The sequence below is a fragment of the Macaca nemestrina genome, chromosome 6, assembly GCF_043159975.1.
Source record: "Macaca nemestrina isolate mMacNem1 chromosome 6, mMacNem.hap1, whole genome shotgun sequence".
Lineage (NCBI taxonomy): Eukaryota > Metazoa > Chordata > Mammalia > Primates > Cercopithecidae > Macaca > Macaca nemestrina.
The window spans coordinates 180,376,503-180,388,409 of record NC_092130.1 but is presented as its reverse complement, the minus strand read 5'-3'; the positions used below and the strand labels follow the sequence as shown (position 1 = coordinate 180,388,409).

Genomic DNA, 11,907 nt, shown 5'->3' with positions numbered 1-11,907 from the left:
GCAGTGGCGCGATCTCGGCTCACTGCAAGCTCCGCCTCCCGGGTTTACGCCATTCTCCTGCCTCAGCCTCTGAGTAGCTGGGACTACAGGCGCCTGCCACCACGCCCGGCTAGTTTTTTGTATTTTTAGTAGAGACGGGGTTTCACCGTGTTAGCCAGGATGGTCTCGATCTCCTGACTTCGTGATCCACCCGCCTCGGCCTCCCAAAGTACTGGGATTACAGGCTTGAGCCACCGTGCCTGGCCAGGAAACCTTTCTTGATGTATCACCTGAGTCATATATGAATAAGGCTTTTTTTCTCCATTATCTGAGTAATTTATGACTAAGCCTCTTTCTCTATCACCGGTTTATCATGTATTAATGACCGAATACTTTATTATGTGATCAGTCTTTCTCTTCATCTGTGTGATGGTTGGAAACCCTTTTTCTCTTATCACTTTAGTTTGATCTTTTGTTCTCTGTCATTGAGTTGTCATTTGGGACTGGGGCCGTCTTCCCCATCCCCTGAGTTCTGCTTTATGACAGCACCTTTCTCTCTCCAAATCGTGTTGTAGTTTAGGGTTGGACACCTTTCTCTGTCTCCTGAGTTGCCATTTATGATGAAAAATCACCACTCATCTATTGCACTTGTTCTTCGTTTTGGAAGCCTCCTTTCTCTATCACCTGATTATTATTACTGGAAATTTCTGTCTGTGTCACCTGAGTTATGGTTTTCCTCTGGCGTTATTATTTTTACTGGAAACCTCCTTTCTCTGCCCCGTCCGAGCTGTTCTCGTGGCCGCAGCCTCCTCCTCCCGCCCTGCAGGGGCCGCCATGCCCGCTCCCCGCCCGCCCTTCCTGGCCCCCTGGCCTCCCCGTTCCCTGTCAGCCGAGCTTTATGACTGAAGCTTTGCTGCGTCTGTCATCTTGGTGTCCTCTACGAAAACCTTCCCAGAGCTCTTCACACTCCACACATGGTTTTTTATTTAGTGTTTTTTTTTTTCCTACCTCGACAGCGTTTTCCTGGGGAAAGCAGGCATCGAGAGGTTCCAGAGGAACGTGGCGCTGTGTTCCCGCGTCCTCGACTTCCCTGTTGTACAGATTTATTTTTTCCTCACTTTGTGTTTTTTTTTTTGCCGTCAGCTGGAGAAACGCTCTCTGAATATTTCCCGGGGAGGACGGACTTGAAGGCCGCGCGAGGCACCAGACGGGAACGGGTGGAAAGGGAGGAACGGCTGGATGGCGCCTGCGCCTGGCGACCCCGCGTGCCCGAGGCCGGAGGGACCCGCCCCAGCCTGTGGGCTGTGTCAGGGCCGCTCTCAGGGCGGCTTCGTGGGGACTCGGGCCCTGCCCCAGGCCGGGCAGGGTGTGACCGCCCCAAGTGCGGGAGGCTGCGTCTACACCCGCGCCGAGGACCCTGGATGCCAGGTAACTGGCCCTACCCCACGCACCAAGTCCACGAAGCCCGCGCCCCCAGCCTCGCCGGCGTCCAGACCTGTCCTGAGGTCCTGTTGTCCACGGCTCTGGGTGGGCATGGGTGGCGCTGGGGCGACCCCAAATCCAGGCCACAACCCCAAATCCAGGCCAGGACTTCACATCCAGCCCAGGACCTCAAATCCAGGCCAGGACCCCAAATCCAAGAAACAATCCTAGCCCAGCGACCTGGGGCTTCCCTTGGGCCAGTGACTGACTCTGCACTGGCAGTGCTGTTCCAGACCCTTCTGGCCTGCCTCTCCCCCCACGCCTCTCCCCCTCCCCCCACCTCTCCCCCCACCTCTCCCCCCACCACTCCCCTGACCTCTCGCCCCACCTCTCCCCCCACCTCTCCCCTCACCTCTCCCCTCTCCTCTCTGGGGGCCCCTCCCCTGGCCTTTTCTGGCAGTCTCTCCTTCTGGCCTTTGCCCACGCAGCCTTCATGTCCTCTGGAGCCAGAGCAGGGATGCCTTCACTGGGAGAATCTGCTCAGAGCTGATTTAGCTATTGATGAGTCCTTCTAACAAAATATTATTTTACACTGATTTGTTAGTTTTTTTTAAATGTGCTTAAGCCAGGAGCCTTTTTGGGATATCTTAACTTCTGCTGCTCAACAGCCATCTAAGAACTTATAAATCTTGATATCCAGTTGTGTTTGGGGCTAGAGAGAGTGCTGGGTAACAACATCAGTGACATCCTCAACAGATCTCTATTTACAATGCTTAAAAGTTGCTCTTGTCAACCAACAGGTAGGTACTTTAAGACCATCGCCAACATTTAGTGTTAGAATTTCACACCTGCCTTCATGATGTCCAGGGAGCGGAATACTACAAACAGGCTGATATGCTTTGGATTTGTGTCCCCACCCAAATCTAATGTCAAATTGTAATCCCCAATGTTGGAGGTGGGGGTTGGTGGGAGGTGATTGGATCATGGGGGCTGATTTCCTCCTTTGGTGCTATTCTGATAGAGTTCTCCTCAGATCTCCTTGTTTAAAATACATGCCTCTCCCTGCATCTTCCTCCTGCTGTGGCCATGTGAAGACATGCCTGCTTCCCCTTCACCTTCCACCATGATTGTAAGTTTCCTGAGGCCTCACCAGCCATATATTCTCTACAACCTGTGGAAACATGAGCCAATTAAGCTCATCATTTCTTTATAAATTATCCAGTCTTGGCCGGGCATGGTGGCTATAGCCTGTAATCCCAGCACTTTGGGAGGCCAAGGCGGGTGGATCACCTGAGGTCAGGAGTTTGAGACTAGCCTGGTCAACATGATGAAACCCTGTCTCTACTAAAAACACAAAAAATTAGCCGGGCCTGGTGGTGGACACCTGTAATCCCAGCTACTCAGGAGGCTGAGGCAGGAGAATCACTTGAACCCAGGAGGTGGAGGTTGCAGTGAGCCAAGATCGTGCTACTCTACTCCAGCCTGGGCAAAAGGAGTGAAACTCCATCTCTAAATAAATAAATAAATAAACAAACCAGTCTCAGGCAGTTCTTTATAGCAATGAGAGAATGGCTAATACAGAAAATTGGTACCTAGGAGTGGGCATTGCTGTAGTGATACCTGAAAATATGGAAGTGACTTTGGAACTGGGTAACAGGTAAAGGTTGGAAGAGTGTGGAGGGCTCAGAAGAAGACAAAGATGAGGGAACTTCTTAGGGATCTGTTAAATTGTTGTGACCCAAATGCTGATAATGATACGGACAATGAAGTCCAGGCTGAGGTGATCTCAGATGGAGATGAGGAACTTATTGGAAACTAGAGAAAAAGTCACTTCTGTTATGCGTTAGCAAAGAACTTGGTGACGTTTTGCCCCTGCCCTAGAGATCTGTGGAACTTTGAACTTGAGAGAGATGATTTAGGGTATTTGGCAGAAGAAATTTCTAAGCAATAAAGCTTTCAAGAGGTGATCTGGCTGTTTCTAAAAGTGTACACTCATATGTGTAAAGAAAGAGATTATCTGAAACTGGAACTTGTATTTAAAAGGGAAGCAGAGCATAAAAGTTTGGGAAATTTGCAGCCCAGCCATGTGGTAGAAAAGAAAAACCCATTTTCTGGGGAGAAATTAAAGCCTGCTGTGGAAATTTGCATAGCATAAGAGGAACCAAATGTTAATAATCAAGACAATGGGAAAATATCTCCAGGGCATGTCAGAGATCTTCACAGTAGCCCCACCCATCACAGGCTCAGAGACCTAGGAGGGAAAAATGGTTTCACGGCCCAGGCCCACAGCCCAGCTAGCTCTGTACAGTCTCAGGACAAGTTTCCCTGTGTCCCAGCTGCTCCAACTCCAGCTGTGGCTAAAAGAGGTCAAGGTACAGCTTGGGCCATGGCTTCAGAGGGTGCAAGGCCCAAGCCTTGGTGACTTCCACATGGTGTGGGGCCTGCAGGTACACAGAAGTCAAGAGTTGAGGTCTGGGAACTTCTGCCTAGATTTCAGAAGAGGTATGGAAATGCCTGGATGTCCAGGCAGAAGTCTGCTGCAGGGGCAGAGCCCTCATGGAGAACCTCTACTAGGGCAGTGCAGAGGAGAAATGTGGGGTTGGAGCCCCCACACAGAGTCCTCACTGCAGCACTGCCTAGTGGAGCAGTGAGAGGAGGGCCACTGTCTTGCAGATCCCAGAATAGTAGATCCATCGACAGCTTGCACCGTTTTCCTTTCCATAAACTCAGCCAAAGAGAGTCAAAGGCTTCCTTTAAGACACTCTCTTTTCTGTATTTGGACCTGCAATGTGGTCTCTGGGAGGTGGACAGTGACTTCACTCTCAGCTTACAGCATCCTTGTGCTCTGTGTCAGGGGAGCAAAATCCCATGTGGACTGAGCACCCTCCCTTTCCACAGACATTAGCCCCCAAACGTGAGAGTGGGCTCCCAGCCACCTGGAAGGCAGCAGCATCCATGCCACTGGAGCTGGTGTCTGGGGAGCAGATGGCATGAACAGGCTTCTCCCTTCAGGCATCACTATGTCCTGGGAAGGAACAGAGAGAGGAATAGGAGGGTGATGGGAGTCAATTCAGTAAATCCAAGTGGGACATTAACATGCCAGCTCTCTGCTCACCGAGGGACAGAGTGGTCTGCCCAGAGGAAGCACAGTGGCCTGGGCCCGAGTTGCGGGACTGAGTGGCTGCCCTCCTGAGACCCACCTTCCTCTGTCCAAGAGCAGGAGCTGCGTTCAGCTGGGTGAGGCTGATGGCTGAAGCCTGGCTGCTGGTGCCTGGGAATAAATCAGAGGCTGACAATGGTCATTGGAGAAGAACAGCAACAAGGCATCAGTAACAATTGCCACCTGTCAGTCACGTCCTCAGGACCACATCCTGAGCTGAGCCGTGACTAACTTGACCTCTGCACCTCCGTGAAAAAGGATATGGCTGTCCGTTTTCCAGCAAGGAATGAGGACTGAGGGCAGCTCTTGGCTTTGGTTGGCCAGGGCTTGAACCTTCTGTTTCTGGGCAGAGTTAGAGCCATGAGGGGTGATCCAAAGGGAAGCCAATTCCTGGATTCACCCATAAACTCATAACAGAGTTGTTATACTTTCTGCTGAGATAAATGACTTATTTCCCTTTTGGAGAACAATTGCCCAATGTTCTGGCTAGTTTTTATTTGGCTTAAATTTTGGAATAGAAGGAAAGTATGACCCATTAGTGAAGTTGGATGTGAAGATGGAGAAACTGTGTATACCTGTGTCTTCATGAGAAAGACAAGACTAAGAAAGAAATACTAACCCCTGAGCAGCAGGTCAGGCCCTCTTCTGGAAATGAACCTAAAGTTAGGTCTCTGTGTACTTTCCAATTATATTAGTCTGTCTTCACACTGCTATAAAGAACTACCTGAGACTGGGTAATTTATGAAGAAAAAAGATTTAATTGACTCAGTTCTGCAGGCTTAACAGGAAGCATTACTGGGAGGCCTCAGGAAACTTATGGTGGAAGGTGAAAGGGAAGCAAGGCACATTTTCCCATGGTGGAGCAGGAAAGAGTGAAGGGGGAAGTAAAACACACTTTAAAACTTTCAGATCTCATGAAAACTCACTCACTGTCATGAGAACAGCAAGGAGGAAGTTGGCCCCCTGGATTCAGTCACCTCCCACCAGGCCTCTCACCAATTCAGCATGAGATTTGGGTGGGTACACAAATCTAAACCACAAAATTTGACCCCTGGCCCTTCCCAAATCTTATGTCCTTCTCACATTGCAAAATGCAATTATCCCTTCTCAACAGTCCCTGAGTCTTAACTCATTTCAGCATTAACTGAATTCTCCACAGTCCAAAGTCTTATCTGAGACAAGATAAGCCCCTTCCAGCTATGAGCCTGTAAAATAAAAAAGAGTTAGTTACTTCCAAGATATAATGGGGGTATAGGCATTGAGTAAATGCTCCCATTCCAAATGGAAGAAATTGGGCAAAAGAAAGGGGCTACAGGCCCCATGCAAATCCAAAACTCTAAGCAGAGCAGGCATTAAACCATAAAGCTCCAAAGTGATCTCCTTAGACTCTGTCCCACATCCAGGCCACTATGGTCGCTTTGATCCAGGAGTTATTTTGAATGTGTTTTACGATTTCAGAAAGCATTTCAAATAGTTATTTTTGCAATTCATTTTCACACTTTTCCTCTCTCTCCTCTACCTCTCCCCTCTTGGATCTCTAGGAATGCATAGATTTTTAGAAATTCAGTGTTTTATAATCCATTGTCTTCATTTTTTTTCTGTTGCCCAAATTGTTCTGAATTTGGTCCATGGGAGCAATGTAGAGATAGGAAATTTGTCTCTTTATCATATTTCAGGGATCGTTTATGTTTTTCTAAAATAAAAAGTAAACTTTTTGAAGTATAACATACATAGCAAAAAAAGTATACATATCCCAAGTTTATAGCTTGTTTAATTTCACAAAGTTAACCACGCTTGTAACCAAACCCAAAATAGAACATGACTGGTACCTACAAGCCCCTGCCCCAGTCTTCCTACCTGTCACCATCTATCTCAGTCAGCTTGGGCTGCCATAACAAAATACACCTGGGGGACTTCTAGACAGCAGAAATTTATTTTCTTCTGTTTCTGGAGGCTGGAAGTCCCAGGTCTAGGTCTGCTAGGGTTGGGTTCTGGCGAGGAACCTCCTCCTGCCTCACAGTCCTGTCCTCACTGGCATGCGGAGGGCGGGGAGAGACAGAGAGCTCTTCCTCTTCTTATAAGGCCACCAGTTTTATAGGGTTAAGGCCACTCCATGACCTCATTTGACAGTTACCTCCCAAAAGCCCTGTCTCTAAAGACAGTCACACTTTGGGTTAGGGAGTCAGCACACAGAGTGTGGAGGGCCCAGCCCACTCCATGGTCCTGCTCCATCCCACAGTGAGGGCAGCACCCCTCTGAATTCTGACACTCTCCATGGGTGTGACCTGCCTGGGGCTGTCTGTAAACAGGGTCGTGCAAAAAGCTTCTTCCTTTGCTCCTTTGTGAGATCCAGCCGTGGTTTTGCATGTAAGGAGGTTCCGTTCATTCTCAAAGGTGCCGTGGGGTGAATACGTGGCTATTCATCCATTCTGCCGTGGATGGACATTTGCACTATTTAAGTATGGGGCGATTAGGAGTCGTCCTATGAAAGTTCTTACACAGTTTTTTGGTGAATAAAGGTTTTTTACCGGGTATACCTAAAGAACGGAGTTGCTGAGTCATAGAATATGCATATATTTAATATGAGAACATGCTACCGAGCTGCTTCTAAAATCCTAGCCTAACATTCACTATAATATAAATATAACTTGAGCATTCTGAGGTTTAAAGAAGTATATTTTAATTCCCTCCCTTATTTCCAATCAACTCATCTTGAGTTATATGCTGTTAATGTCCAGTATTCTAGTTCTATTTTCTTTTCTTTAACTTCCAATAATGTTTAATTTCTATTGTTTTGTACGGTTTTTTGTTTGTTTGTTTGTTTGTTTTTGAGACGGAGTCGTGCTCTGTTGCCCAGGCTAGAGTGCAGTGATGTGATCTCAGCTCACTGCAACCTCCACCTCCTTGGTTCAAGCGATTCTCCTGCCTCAGCCTCCCAAGTAGCTGGGATTACAGGCGCCTGCCACCATGCCCAGCTAGTTTTTGTGTTTTTAGTAGAGACGGGGTTTCACCATGTTGGCCAGGCTGGTCTTGAACTCCTGACCTCGTGATCGGCCTGCCTCAGCCTTCCAAAGTGCTGGGATTACAGGCATGAGCCACCGTGCCCAGCCGTACAGCTAATGTTTAACGACATTGACCATGTGTCTCTCTCTCTTTTTTTTTAAGTTCTGGGCTACACGTGCAGGATGTGCAGGTTTGTTACAGAGGTAAACATGTGCCATGGTGGTTTGCTGCACCTTTCAACCCATCACCAAGGTATTAAGACCAGCGTGCATTAGCTCTTTTCCCCAATGCTCTCCCCACCCACACTTCCTGGACAGGCCCCAATAAATGTCGTTCCCCTCCCTGTGTCCATGTGTTCTCATTGTTCAGCTCCCACTTATAAGTGAGAACATGCGGTGTTTGGATTTCTGTTCCTGCGTTAATTTGCTGAGGATAATGGCTTCCGGCTTCATCCATGTCCCTGCAAAGTACATGATCTCATTCCTTTTTATGGCTGTGTAGAATTCCATGGTGTATATGTACCACATTTTCTTTATCCAGTCTATCACTGATGGGCATTTGGGTTGATTCCATGTTTTTGCTATTGTGAATAGTGCTGCAATGAATATACATGTGCATGTATCTTTATAACAGAATAATTTATATTCCTTTGGGTATATGCCCAGAAATGGGATTGCTGGGTCAAATAGTATTTCCAGTTCTAAATCTTTGAGGAATAGCCACATCATCTTCCAAATGGTTGAATTAATTTGCATTCCCACCGACAGTGTAAAAGCATTCCTATTTCTCCACAGCCTCACCAGCATCTGTTTCTTGACCTTTCAATAATCACCACTCTGACTGGTGTGAGATGGTATCTCATTGTGGTTTTGATTTTCATTTTTCTAATGATTAGTGATGTTGAGCCTTTTTTTCATATGTTTCTTGGCCGCATGTATGTCTCTTTTTGAGAAGTTTCTGTTCATATCCTTTGCCCACTTTTTAATGGGGTTGTTTGTTTCTTATAAATTTGCTTAAGTTCCTTGTAGATTCTGGATATTAGACCTTTTTCAGATGGAGAGATTACAAAAATTTTCTCCCATTCTGTAGATTGTCTGTTTGCTCTGATGATAGTTTCATTTGCTGTGCAGAGCTCTTTAGTTTAATTAGATCCCATTTGTCAATTTTTGCTTTTGTTGCAATTGCTTTTGACAATTCCCTCATAAAGTCTTTGTCCATGCCTGTGTCCTGAATGGTATGGCCTAGATTTTCTTATAGGCTTTTTATAATTTTGGGTTTTACACTTATGTCTTTAATCTATCTTGAGTTAATTTTTGTATAAGGTGTAAGGAAAGGATCCAGTTTCAATTTTCTGCATATGACTAGCCAGTTCTCCCAATTTCTTTTTTTTTTTTTTTTGAGACTGAGTCTGGCTCTGTCCCCCAAGCTGGAATGCAGTGGCGCGATCTCGGCTCACTGCAAGCTCCGCCTCCCAGGTTCACACCATTCTCCTGCCTCAGCCTCCCGAGTAGCTGGGACTACAGGTGCCCGCCACCGCGCCCGGCTAGTTTTTTTGTATTTTTTAGTAGAGACGGGGTTTCACCGGGTTAGCCAGGATGGTCTCGATCTCCTGACCTTGTGATCCACCCGTCTCGGCCTCCCAAAGTGCTGGGATTACAGGCTTGAGCCACTGCGTCCGGCCAAGTTCTCCCAATTTCAAATTTTATTCTTTGCCGTTCCTTCTGATATCTCAATTATCATTTAGGGATCTTTCTCTCCTTCCTGAAGTTTGCCCTTGGAAACTCCTTTAGGAAACATCTATTGATAGTAAACTTGCTTTTTTTTTCTTTTTTGAAAAACAAAATTATCTTCAGCCCTCATTCTTGAAAAATGGCTTTGCAGGATATAGAGGTCAAGGTCAAAGCATTTCCTTTCAGTCCTTGAAGGTATTATTCTGACCTCTGTTGTTTCTGTTGAAAAGTCTGCTGTCAATCTAACTGGCATTCTTTCCAGGAGGTCTGTGTCTTTTCTCTATGGTTACTTTAAAGATGTTCTCTTTGTCTGTATTCTATAATTTCACTAAAATGTGTCTAAGTTTGACTTTCTTTTATTTACCCTGTTTGGGGTTTATCAACCCTTCCAAATTCTCAGCCATTATCTCTTCAACATGGCCTTTCTCTATTTTCTTTTTCTAGAAGTCAGATTAAATGAACGTTCTTCTTCTTTGCTCTGTTCTTCATGTCGCTTATCTTGAACCTGTTTAGAAATCTCTTTGTCCTGCAGATTTGTCTTCCAGTTCACTAGTTCTCCCTGAAACAGTGTCATATCCTCTGTTAAACACACCATTGCACTTCTAATTTCAGCTATAATTTCTTTATACACACACACACACACACACACACACACACACACACACGGCGTTATAAGTTCTGTTTATCTCTCTTTCAAATCTGATTGATTATTTTGGGTAATCTTTTGTTCCTTAGTCATATTTTTTATATCCCCTCCCATATGTAAATATATAAAGCATACTTATTTTTTAAAAAGTAATTTGTATCCAATGTACATAGGTCTTATTCTGCTGTTTGCGCCTTCTGGTGAATCTCACTCATGTTGGGTAGTTTATCAATATATTCTGTGATTTTTTTGAAGAGGAATTCTTGTTGAATAGAGTTCTATCTGGGAGAGTCTATGAGTCTGGCTTGGGGTGGGTTTTTCCAGAAACAACTCACATAGGCTGCCAGATGCCTTGGAATACGACAAACTGGAGCCTCTATTAGCCTCATTCTCAGCTTGAGTTTAGGACACACAGGAAACATAAATTCTGATGTGGAGGCTGCATGAATATGGGCTTATAGTTAGGAATTATTAGAAAAGTCCTTCCCTGCCCCTTCCCAGAGCCAGGGCTAAGGCAGGCAAGTTTCCTTATTGTCTCCCTTGATAAGCATTTTTTATTAAGTTGTTCATCGAGGGTTTCACCTTGTGGAGGTGCCGGCTCCCTGTGGCACTCTCAGGCCTCAGTTTCCATCCTGCGTGGTCTCAGATTTTGATGCCGTTCTGCATCCAATGCGCCTGGCCATAGGGGACTGCTGTGGCTCCTCTCGCCTTGACGCCACTTCCCTCTTTGAACTTCTGCTCACTCTTGCCCGCTCAGCCATGCATTAAAACAGGAAAAAAATAACTTTATTCAGTATTTTACGTGTTTTGTACCAGGGGTGTTTTTCTAGATATCTAATCTGTAATAGTGCATGAATGAAAGTCTCTCATGGCTTAATGTTTTGAAATTCGATCTGGTGTTGGCATTTTTTGTGAAACAGATGGCATCCTGAAAGCAGAGACCATCAAAGCCATCCTGACCAGACATTCCTTCCTAAGTTCAAGAAACAAGCAGCACAGGAAGAAACAACTGTCTTACAAGAGTAAATGCTTCTGAGAAGAAGAAACTCTACTGAAAATGTCTGCATAAAGAGGTTATAGCAAACCAAGAAAAGAAGCACAAAAATAATTCAGAACTCACAGAATCAAAGCGGAGAGTTTAAGAAGTGGGGCTGAAGAGGCTGACCTGGCCCGAAGCAGGCATCTGGAGGTTCTCATTAGTGACAAGGGGTGGAGGTGGCTCCGGAGAAGCAGGAAGCAGACAGAGAGAGAGGGAGGGAGGATGGCAGGAAAATGCAGGGAACTTTGTGCTCATTCAGAAGAAACCCCTCTCATTTTTAAGGATCTGGCTCCTTGAGAGAAAAGCACAACCTCAAATCACAGAGGCTCAAGGTAGAAGCAGAGTTCAGTGGGGCCCTGGGACGGTGTCACCCAGGCGGATGAGCAGCCCTCACAATCTGGGGATCAGGAGGGCCAAGGGCTATAGGGAACTGCCTGGTGCCAGTGGGGAGGGTCCCCAAGGCCACAGCTGTTGTGCCCTCCGGGTGGTGGAGGCCACACACGTGCCCAGGGCTGTAACTTCCAGTGCTCTTCATGTTCCCCACCTGGGCAACCCCAGGGCTCCTTGTGCTCCTCAAGTGCCCTGCACTCCCCTGCTCTCTGTGCTCCCTGCTCTGTGCTCCCCATGCTCCTTGTGTGCCGTGTGCTTCCAGGACTCCTTGCATTCTCCATGCTCTCCCTGCTCCACATGTTCTCTGTACTCCCCTGCTCCTCGTGCTCCTGGTGCTCCCCGTACTTCTCATGTTCCCTATACTCCTCGTGTGCCCTGTGCTTCCAGTGCTCCTTATATCTTCATGCTCCCCATGCTGCTCCCCATGCTTCCCATGCTCCCCATACTCCTTGTGCGCCCTGTGCTTCCAGTGCTCCTTATATTCTCCGTGCTCCGTGTGCTCCACATACTCCTCATGTTCCCCATGCTCTCCGTGCTC

General features: G+C 46.7%; 1 long non-coding RNA gene across 1 annotated transcript; it reads left to right on the top strand.

Annotated features, from left to right (window-relative positions):
* Positions 1–2,031: 2,031 nt before the first annotated feature.
* Positions 2,032–11,678, top strand: LOC139363936 (uncharacterized). The gene is made up of 3 exons (XR_011625204.1): positions 2,032–2,201; positions 7,727–7,816; positions 10,861–11,678. It is a non-coding gene; the product is annotated as an uncharacterized lncRNA (long non-coding RNA).
* Positions 11,679–11,907: the final 229 nt, after the last annotated feature.